Source organism: Oncorhynchus mykiss, chromosome 15 (genome assembly GCF_013265735.2).
Source record: "Oncorhynchus mykiss isolate Arlee chromosome 15, USDA_OmykA_1.1, whole genome shotgun sequence".
Lineage (NCBI taxonomy): Eukaryota > Metazoa > Chordata > Actinopteri > Salmoniformes > Salmonidae > Oncorhynchus > Oncorhynchus mykiss.
Window position 1 is genome coordinate 15,619,461 of NC_048579.1, and position 8,105 is coordinate 15,627,565.

The window sequence follows — 8,105 nt, forward strand, 5'->3', positions numbered from 1 at the left end:
GCCTAAAGGTGTGTTGGGTCATTGTCCTGTTGAAAACCAAATGATAGTCCCACTAAGCGCAAACCAGATGAGATGGTATATCGCTGCAGAATGCTGTGGTAGCCATGCTGGTTAAGTGTGCCTTAAGTAAATCACAGACAGTGTCACCAGCAAAGCACCCCCACACCACCACACCTCCTCCATGCTTCACGGTGGGAACCACAAATGCGGAGATCATCCGTTTACCTATTCTTTATCTCCCAAAGACATAGTGGATGGTACTAAAAATCTCAAATTTGGACTCATCAGACCAAAGGAAAGATTTCCACCGGTCGTGTTTCTTTGCCGAAGCAAGTCTCTTCTTATTATTGATGTCCTTTAGTCGTGGTTTCTTTGCAGCAATTAGACCATGAAGGCCTGATATATAAAGTGTCCTCTGAAGAGTTTATGTTGAGATGTTTATGTTACTTTAACTCTGTGAAGCATTTATATGGCCTGCAATTTCTGAGGCTGGTACCTCTAAAGAACTTATCCTCTGCAGCAGAGGTAACTCTTTCCTGTGGCGGTCCTCATGAGAGCAAGTTTCATCATAGCGCTTGATGAGTTTTTGCGACAGCACTTGAAGAAACTTTCAAAGTTCTTGAAATCTTCCAGATTGACTGACCTTCATGTCTTAAAGTAATGATGGAGTGTTGTTTCTCTTTGCTTATTTGAGGTTGCCATAATATGGACTTGGTCTTTAACCAAATAGTGCTATCTTCTGTATACCACCCCTACCTTGTCACAACACAAATGATATGCTCAAATGCATTAAGAAGGAAAGAAATTTCACAAATTAACTTTTAACAAACCTCATGAAGCTGGTTGAGAGAATGCCAAGAGTGTGCAAATCTGTCATCAAGGCAAAGGGTGGCTACTTTGAAGAATTTCAAATATAGAATATAAATAATATATAATATATAAATAAAACAATATATATAATATTTATCTAACACTTTTTTGGTTACTATATGATTCCATATGTGTTATTTCATAGTTTTAATGTCTTCACTATTATTCTGCAATGTAGAAAATAGTAAAAATAAAGAAAAACATTGTAAAGCGTAGGTGTGTCCAAACTTTTGACAGGTACTGTATGCAATCAATATATATATACATTAGTGCTTCATTTTCATACTGTTTTTACAGATGTTACAATTTTTCTTCCACTTTGACATTACAGTATATTTTGTGTAGATCGTTGACACAAAAAATGACAATTAAATCAATTTTAATACCACTTCGTATGTCACACCCTGACCATAGTTATCTTTGTTTTCTTTATTGTTTTGGTTAGGTCAGGGTGTGACGAGGGTGGTTTGTGTAGTTTTGTATTGTCTAGGGGGTTTTCTAGTCTAGGTGTTTATATGTCTATGGTTGCCTGGATTGGTTCTCAATCAGAGGCAGCTGTTTATCGTTGTCTCTGATTGGGGTCCATATTTAGGTAGCCACATTCCTTGGGTATTTCGTGGGTTATTGTCTATGTATAGTTGTATGTTCAGCACTCGTGTTTATAGCTTCAGGGTCGTTTTGTTTACTGTTCTTCGTGTAAATAAAGAAGAATCTATTCTTATCACGACCATGACGTTGAAACGCAACAAAATGTGGAAAAAGTCAAAGGCTGTGAATACTTTCTGAAGGCACTGTAGCGCACTACTCTTGACCATGGCCTCTGGTAAAAAGTCGTGCACTATGTGGTGAATAGGGTGCCATTGAAGATGCATCCTCTGTCTGGAGTTACTGTAGGTGAAGTGATGACATTAGGATGCATATTTCAACGTGTGATTAGTTAGAGTACCTGACTCGTAAAAATAGAAACCAAACATGTAAGTAGCATGAATTATGCAGAAATATCCATGGCATCTCCCAAGACAGTTGTTTACAGTGATTACTGCATAGTTCTACATCTTAAATCAGTGGACTGTCATTTCTTTAAACACACAAATTAACAATAGGGTTAGTAAACATTACCCATTCAGCCTCTATGCCGTGTAGTCAGTCAGTCAAACATTTTTAATACATTGTCTAGAAACCCTGTTTCTCCTGTCTCCCCAGCGTCTAAAAACTCTGTTTCTCCTGTCTCCCCAGCCTCTAGAAACCCTGTTCCTCCTGTCTCCCCAGTGTCTGAAAACCCTGTTTCTCCTGTCTCCCCAGCCTCTAGAAACCCTGTTCCTCCTGTCTCCCCAGCGTCTGAAAACCCTGTTTCTCCTGTCTCCCCAGCCTCTAGAAACCCTGTTTCTCCTGTCTCCCCAGCCTCTAGAAACCCTGTTTCTCCTGTCTCCCCAGCCTCTAGGAACCCTGTTTCTCCTGTCTCCCCAGCGTCTAGAAACCCTGTTTCTCCTGTCTCCCCAGCCTCTAGAAACCCTGTTTCTCCTGTCTCCCCAGCCTCTAGAAACCCTGTTTCTCCTGTCTCTCCAGCCTCTAGAAATCCTGTTTCTCCTGTCTCCCCAGCCTCTAGAAACCCTGTTTCTCCCATCTCTCCAGCTTCTAGAAACCCTGTTTCTCCTGTCTCCTCATCCTCTAGAAACCCTGTTTCTCCCATCTCTCCAGCCTCTAGAAACCCTATTTCTCCTGTCTGGCCCATCCTCTAGAAACCCTGTTTCTCCTGTCTCCCCAGACTCTAGAAACTCTGTTTCGCCTGTCTCCCCAGCCTCTAGAAAGCCTGTTCCTCCTGTCTCCCCAGCCTCTAGGAACCCTGTTTCTCCTGTCTCCCCAGCGTCTAGAAACCCTGTTTCTCCTGTATCCCCAACCTCTAGAAAGGCTGTTCCTCCTGTCTCCCCAGCCTCTAGAAACCCTGTTTCTCCTGTCTCCCCAGCCTCTAGAAACCCTGTTGTCTCCTGTCTCTCCTTCAGTCTTTCATCTCCTGTACATACACTTGACATGCTAGAGAGGGGGGCATCTCAACAAGTATGCACACACACAGACACACAAAGACACCTACAGACACAGAAACACACACACGCAGAGTGACAGCAGGTAGATTACATGTCAGTGAGGTCTGCATTTCAATTCTTGCGTATTATTTTGAATAAGCTTTGATACAAAGCCTCCGTCCCCTTGTTGCAGACTGACTCTGTGCTAACTGTTTTTGATTAAAACGTCAATAAGGCTGTGGACTCCTTTCATTCTAGGGGCCCTGAGCTGTCTGTCTCTCTCCCCACCACTACCACACAAACACACACTCTACACACGCTACATGACTGCCCGTTTATCTACTCTGAGGAGCATGTCATGTAATAAGCTGTGTCTCCAGAGAGTATTTAGAGTGATAGGGGAAGCTGATTGGGACAAAAACCTCTGAATCTCATTTGGGCTTCCCGTTGTGGCAGGTGACTGCTGAGATAAACATCATCTCTCTGGAGAGAGAGGAAGAGTGGGGTTGAGCGGGAGAGAGAAGTAGAGAGAGGAAGACAAAAAAAGAGGTGACAGAGAATGAGAGAGAGAGGGGTAGACACAAAAAGAGAAAGGAACAGAGAGAGAGAGAGAGAGAGTGAGAGAGAGAGAGAGAGGGGGGAAGGCACAAAAAGAGAAAGCAACAGAGAGATAGAATGAGAGAGAAAGAGAGAGAGAGGGAGGGAGGAAGACAGAAAAAGGGAAAGCAACAGAGAGATAGAATGAGAGAGAAAGTGAGAGAGAGGGAGGAAGACACAAAAAGAGAAAGCAACAGAGAGAGAGAGAGATAGATAGAGAGAGAGAGAGGAAGACACAAAAAGAGAAGCAACACAGAGAGAGAGAGAAAAACACAAAAAGAGAAAGCAACAGAGAGTGACAGAGAGAGAGAGAGAGAGAGAGAGAGAGAAAGAGAGAGAGAGAGAGAGAGAGAGAGAGAGAGAGAGACACAAAAACAGAAAGCAACAGGGAGAGAGGGTATTTTCTCTCTTTCTATCAGGCTGACAGCTGCTGTTGAAGTTGTGTTCCATTGTAAAAGAACAGAGGAATACCCAGAGGTGCTATTTGTCTCCATCATTACCCGGAGATGTGATAACTTTAATCTGCCGCAGCGCAGGTGGAGGTGGTGAAGGTTCAATGTCTCAATGTCTCACTTCTTTCCCCCTCTGAGACACTACATGCAGACAAGCACCAGGAGGGATCCATCTTCTGATGTCTGTATTAAAATACTATAACTAGCCTTCCATGGCCACAAGAGGCTGAAGTTTGTTTAATATTATTTTATTTAAGAGTTCTCGAAGAAGGAATATGATTGTGATCAAACGTTTCCACTTTAAAGCCATTGTCGTCAGGCATTTTTTTAAACGATGATAAAGTCTTTACTCTAGTATGACAACTTTTAACCTAGCAAGGAATATGTAGTTACCTGAGCATTGTTAGTTTGAAACAGAGAGCAGCAGAGAGGAACAGGCAGGATGAGCGAGGACAGGGCGACTGGCAGCTGTATCCACAGATGCTCATGTAAAACCCTTCTTATTCACATGTTTCTGTCTGCTTGTTTGTTTGCTGCTAATTTAGCCCTTCAGCACCGGGAGAAAAACACTGCTTTGTTTTCATACTAACAAGGTAATGAGCAGTCATTACACATCTTATTCCTGGTGCCTACAGTGTTTATTAACCCATTAATGTCTGGGTGTTGGGAGCCAATGGGTAAATACAATGAACATCTCAGTCTGGGTTTTACACTTTGGTCTTGGTATTATAGTGGTATAGGTATTGCAGTGGTATAGGTATTGTAGTGGTATAGGTACTGTAGTGGTATAGGTACTGTAGTGGTATAGGTATTATAGTGGTATAGGTATTGTAGTGGTATAGGTATTGTAGTGGTATAGGTATTGTAGTGGTATAGGTATTGTAGTGGTATAGGCACTGTAGTGGTATAGGTATTGTAGTGGTATATGTATTGTAGTGGTATATGCACTGTAGTGGTATAGGTACTGTAGTGGTATAGGTATTGTAGTGGTATATGTATTGTAGTGGTATAGGTATTATAGTGGTATAAGTACTGTAGTGGTATAGGTATTGTAGTGGTATAGGTATTGTAGTGGTATAGGTATTGTAGTGGTATAGGTACTGTAGTGGTATAGGTATTGTAGTGGTTTAGGTATTGTAGTGGTATAGGCACTGTAGTGGTATAGGTATTGTAGTGGTATATGTATTGTAGTGGTATATGTACTGTAGTGGTATAGGTACTGTAGTGGTATAGGTATTGTAGTGGTATATGTATTGTAGTGGTATAGGTATTATAGTGGTATAAGTACTGTAGTGGTATAGGTATTGTTGTGGTATAGGTATTATAGTGGTATATGTATTGTAGTGGTATAGGTATTGTTGTGGTATAGATATTGTAGTGGTATAGGTATTATAGTGGTATAGGTACTGTAGTGGTATAGGTATTGTAGTAGTATAGGTATTGTAGTGGTATAGGTATTGTAGGGGTATAGGTATTGTGGTGGTATAGGTATTGTAGTGGTATAGGTATTGTAGTGGTATAGGTATTGTGGTGGTATAGGTATTGTAGTGGTATAGGTATTGTAGTGGTATAGGTATTGTAGTGGTATAGGTATTGTAGTGGTATAGGTACTGTAGTGGTATAGGTATTGTAGTGGTATAGGTATTGTGGTGGTATTGGTACTGTAGTGGTATAGGTACTGTAGTGGTATAGGTACTGTAGTGGTATAGGTATTGTAGTGGTATAGGTACTGTAGTGGTATAGGTACTGTAGTGGTATAGGTATTGCAGTGGTATAGGTATTGTAGTGGTATAGGTATTGTAGTGGTATAGGTATTGTAGGGGTATAGGTATTGTGGTGGTATAGGTATTGTTGTGGTATAGATATTGTAGTGGTATAGGTATTATAGTGGTATAGGTACTGTAGTGGTATAGGTATTGTAGTGGTATAGGTACTGTAGTGGTATAGGTACTGTAGTGGTATAGGTACTGTAGTGGTATAGGTATTGCAGTGGTATAGGTACTGTAGTGGTATAGGTATTGTAGTGGTATAGGTATTGTAGTGGTATAGGTATTGTAGTGGTATAGGTATTGTAGGGGTATAGGTATTGTGGTGGTATAGGTATTGTTGTGGTATAGATATTGTAGTGGTATAGGTATTATAGTGGTATAGGTACTGTAGTGGTATAGGTATTGTAGTGGTATAGGTACTGTAGTGATATAGGTATTGCAGTGGTATAGGTACTGTAGTGGTATAGGTACTGTAGTGGTATAGGTACTGTAGTGGTATAGGTACTGTAGTGGTATTGGTATTGTAGTGGTATAGGTACTGTAGTGGTATAGGTATTGTAGTGGTATAGGTATTGTAGTGGTATAGGTATTGTAGTGGTATAGGTATTGTAGGGGTATAGGTATTGTGGTGGTATAGGTATTGTTGTGGTATAGATATTGTAGTGGTATAGGTATTATAGTGGTATAGGTACTGTAGTGGTATAGGTATTGTAGTGGTATAGGTACTGTAGTGGTATAGGTATTGCAGTGGTATAGGTACTGTAGTGGTATAGGTACTGTAGTGGTATAGGTACTGTAGTGGTATAGGTACTGTAGTGGTATTGGTATTGTAGTGGTATAGGTACTGTAGTGGTATAGGTACTGTAGTGGTATAGGTATTGTAGTGGTATAGGTACTGTAGTGGTATAGGTACTGTAGTGGTATAGGTACTGTAGTGGTATAGGTACTGTAGTGGTATAGGTACTGTAGTGGTATAGGTACTGTAGTGGTATAGGTACTGTAGTGGTATAGGTATTGTAGTGGTATAGGTACTGTAGTGGTATAGGTATTGTAGTGGTATAGGTACTGTAGTGGTATAGGTACTGTAGTGGTATAGGTATTGTAGTGGTATAGGTACTGTAGTGGTATAGGTATTGTAGTGGTATAGGTACTGTAGTGGTATAGGTATTGTAGTGGTATAGGTACTGTAGTGGTATAGGTACTGTAGTGGTATAGGTATTGTAGTGGTATAGGTATTGTAGTGGTATAGGTACTGTAGTGGTATAGGTATTGTAGTGGTATAGGTACTGTAGTGGTATAGGTACTGTAGTGGTATAGGTACTGTAGTGGTATAGGTACTGTAGTGGTATAGGTACTGTAGTGGTATAGGTATTGTAGTGGTATAGGTACTGTAGTGGTATAGGTATTGTAGTGGTATAGGTATTGTAGTGGTATAGGTACTGTAGTGGTATAGGTATTGTAGTGGTATAGGTACTGTAGTGATATAGGTACTGTAGTGGTATAGGTATTATAGTGGTATAGGTACTGTAGTGGTATAGGTATTGTAGTGGTATAGGTACTGTAGTGGTATAGGTATTGTAGTGGTATAGGTACTGTAGTGGTATAGGTATTGTAGTGGTATAGGTACTGTAGTGGTATAGGTACTGTAGTGGTATAGGTATTGTAGTGGTATAGGTATTGTAGTGGTATAGGTACTGTAGTGGTATAGGTATTGTAGTGGTATAGGTACTGTAGTGGTATAGGTATTGTAGTGGTATAGGTACTGTAGTGGTATAGGTATTGTAGTGGTATAGGTACTGTAGTGATATAGGTACTGTAGTGGTATAGGTATTGTAGTGGTATAGGTACTGTCGTGGTATAGGTACTGTAGTGGTATAGGTACTGTAGTGGTATAGGTATTGTAGTGGTATAGGTACTGTAGTGGTATAGGTACTGTAGTGGTATAGGTACTGTAGTGGTATAGGTACTGTAGTGGTATAGGTACTGTACACTCTTAGAAAAAAAGGGTATTCCAAAAGGATTCTTCTGCTGTCCCCTTAGGAGAACCATATTTGGTTCCAGGTAGAACCATATTTGGTTCCAGGTAGAACCATTTTTGGTTCCAGGTAGAGGGAGGCAGGTGTGGTACGGAGGAAATAGGAGCAGACAGGAAGCATTAACACCAAAAGAGCTGTAAACAGTCCTCAGGGCTCCCCAAGGACTGCCTGTCACACTCTGATCACCGCCAACACCGCCAGGGGAGAGAGACAAGGGGAGAGAGGGGGAGAGGAGAGAGGAGGGGGGAGTGTGGAGAAAGGGGACACTCAAATCAACAGGAGTAACATAACCAAGGAGAGAGGAGAAAAACAACCCAGCAGTGAAATCACACTGAGAATTTTTGCAGAGTGCTTGGCAAA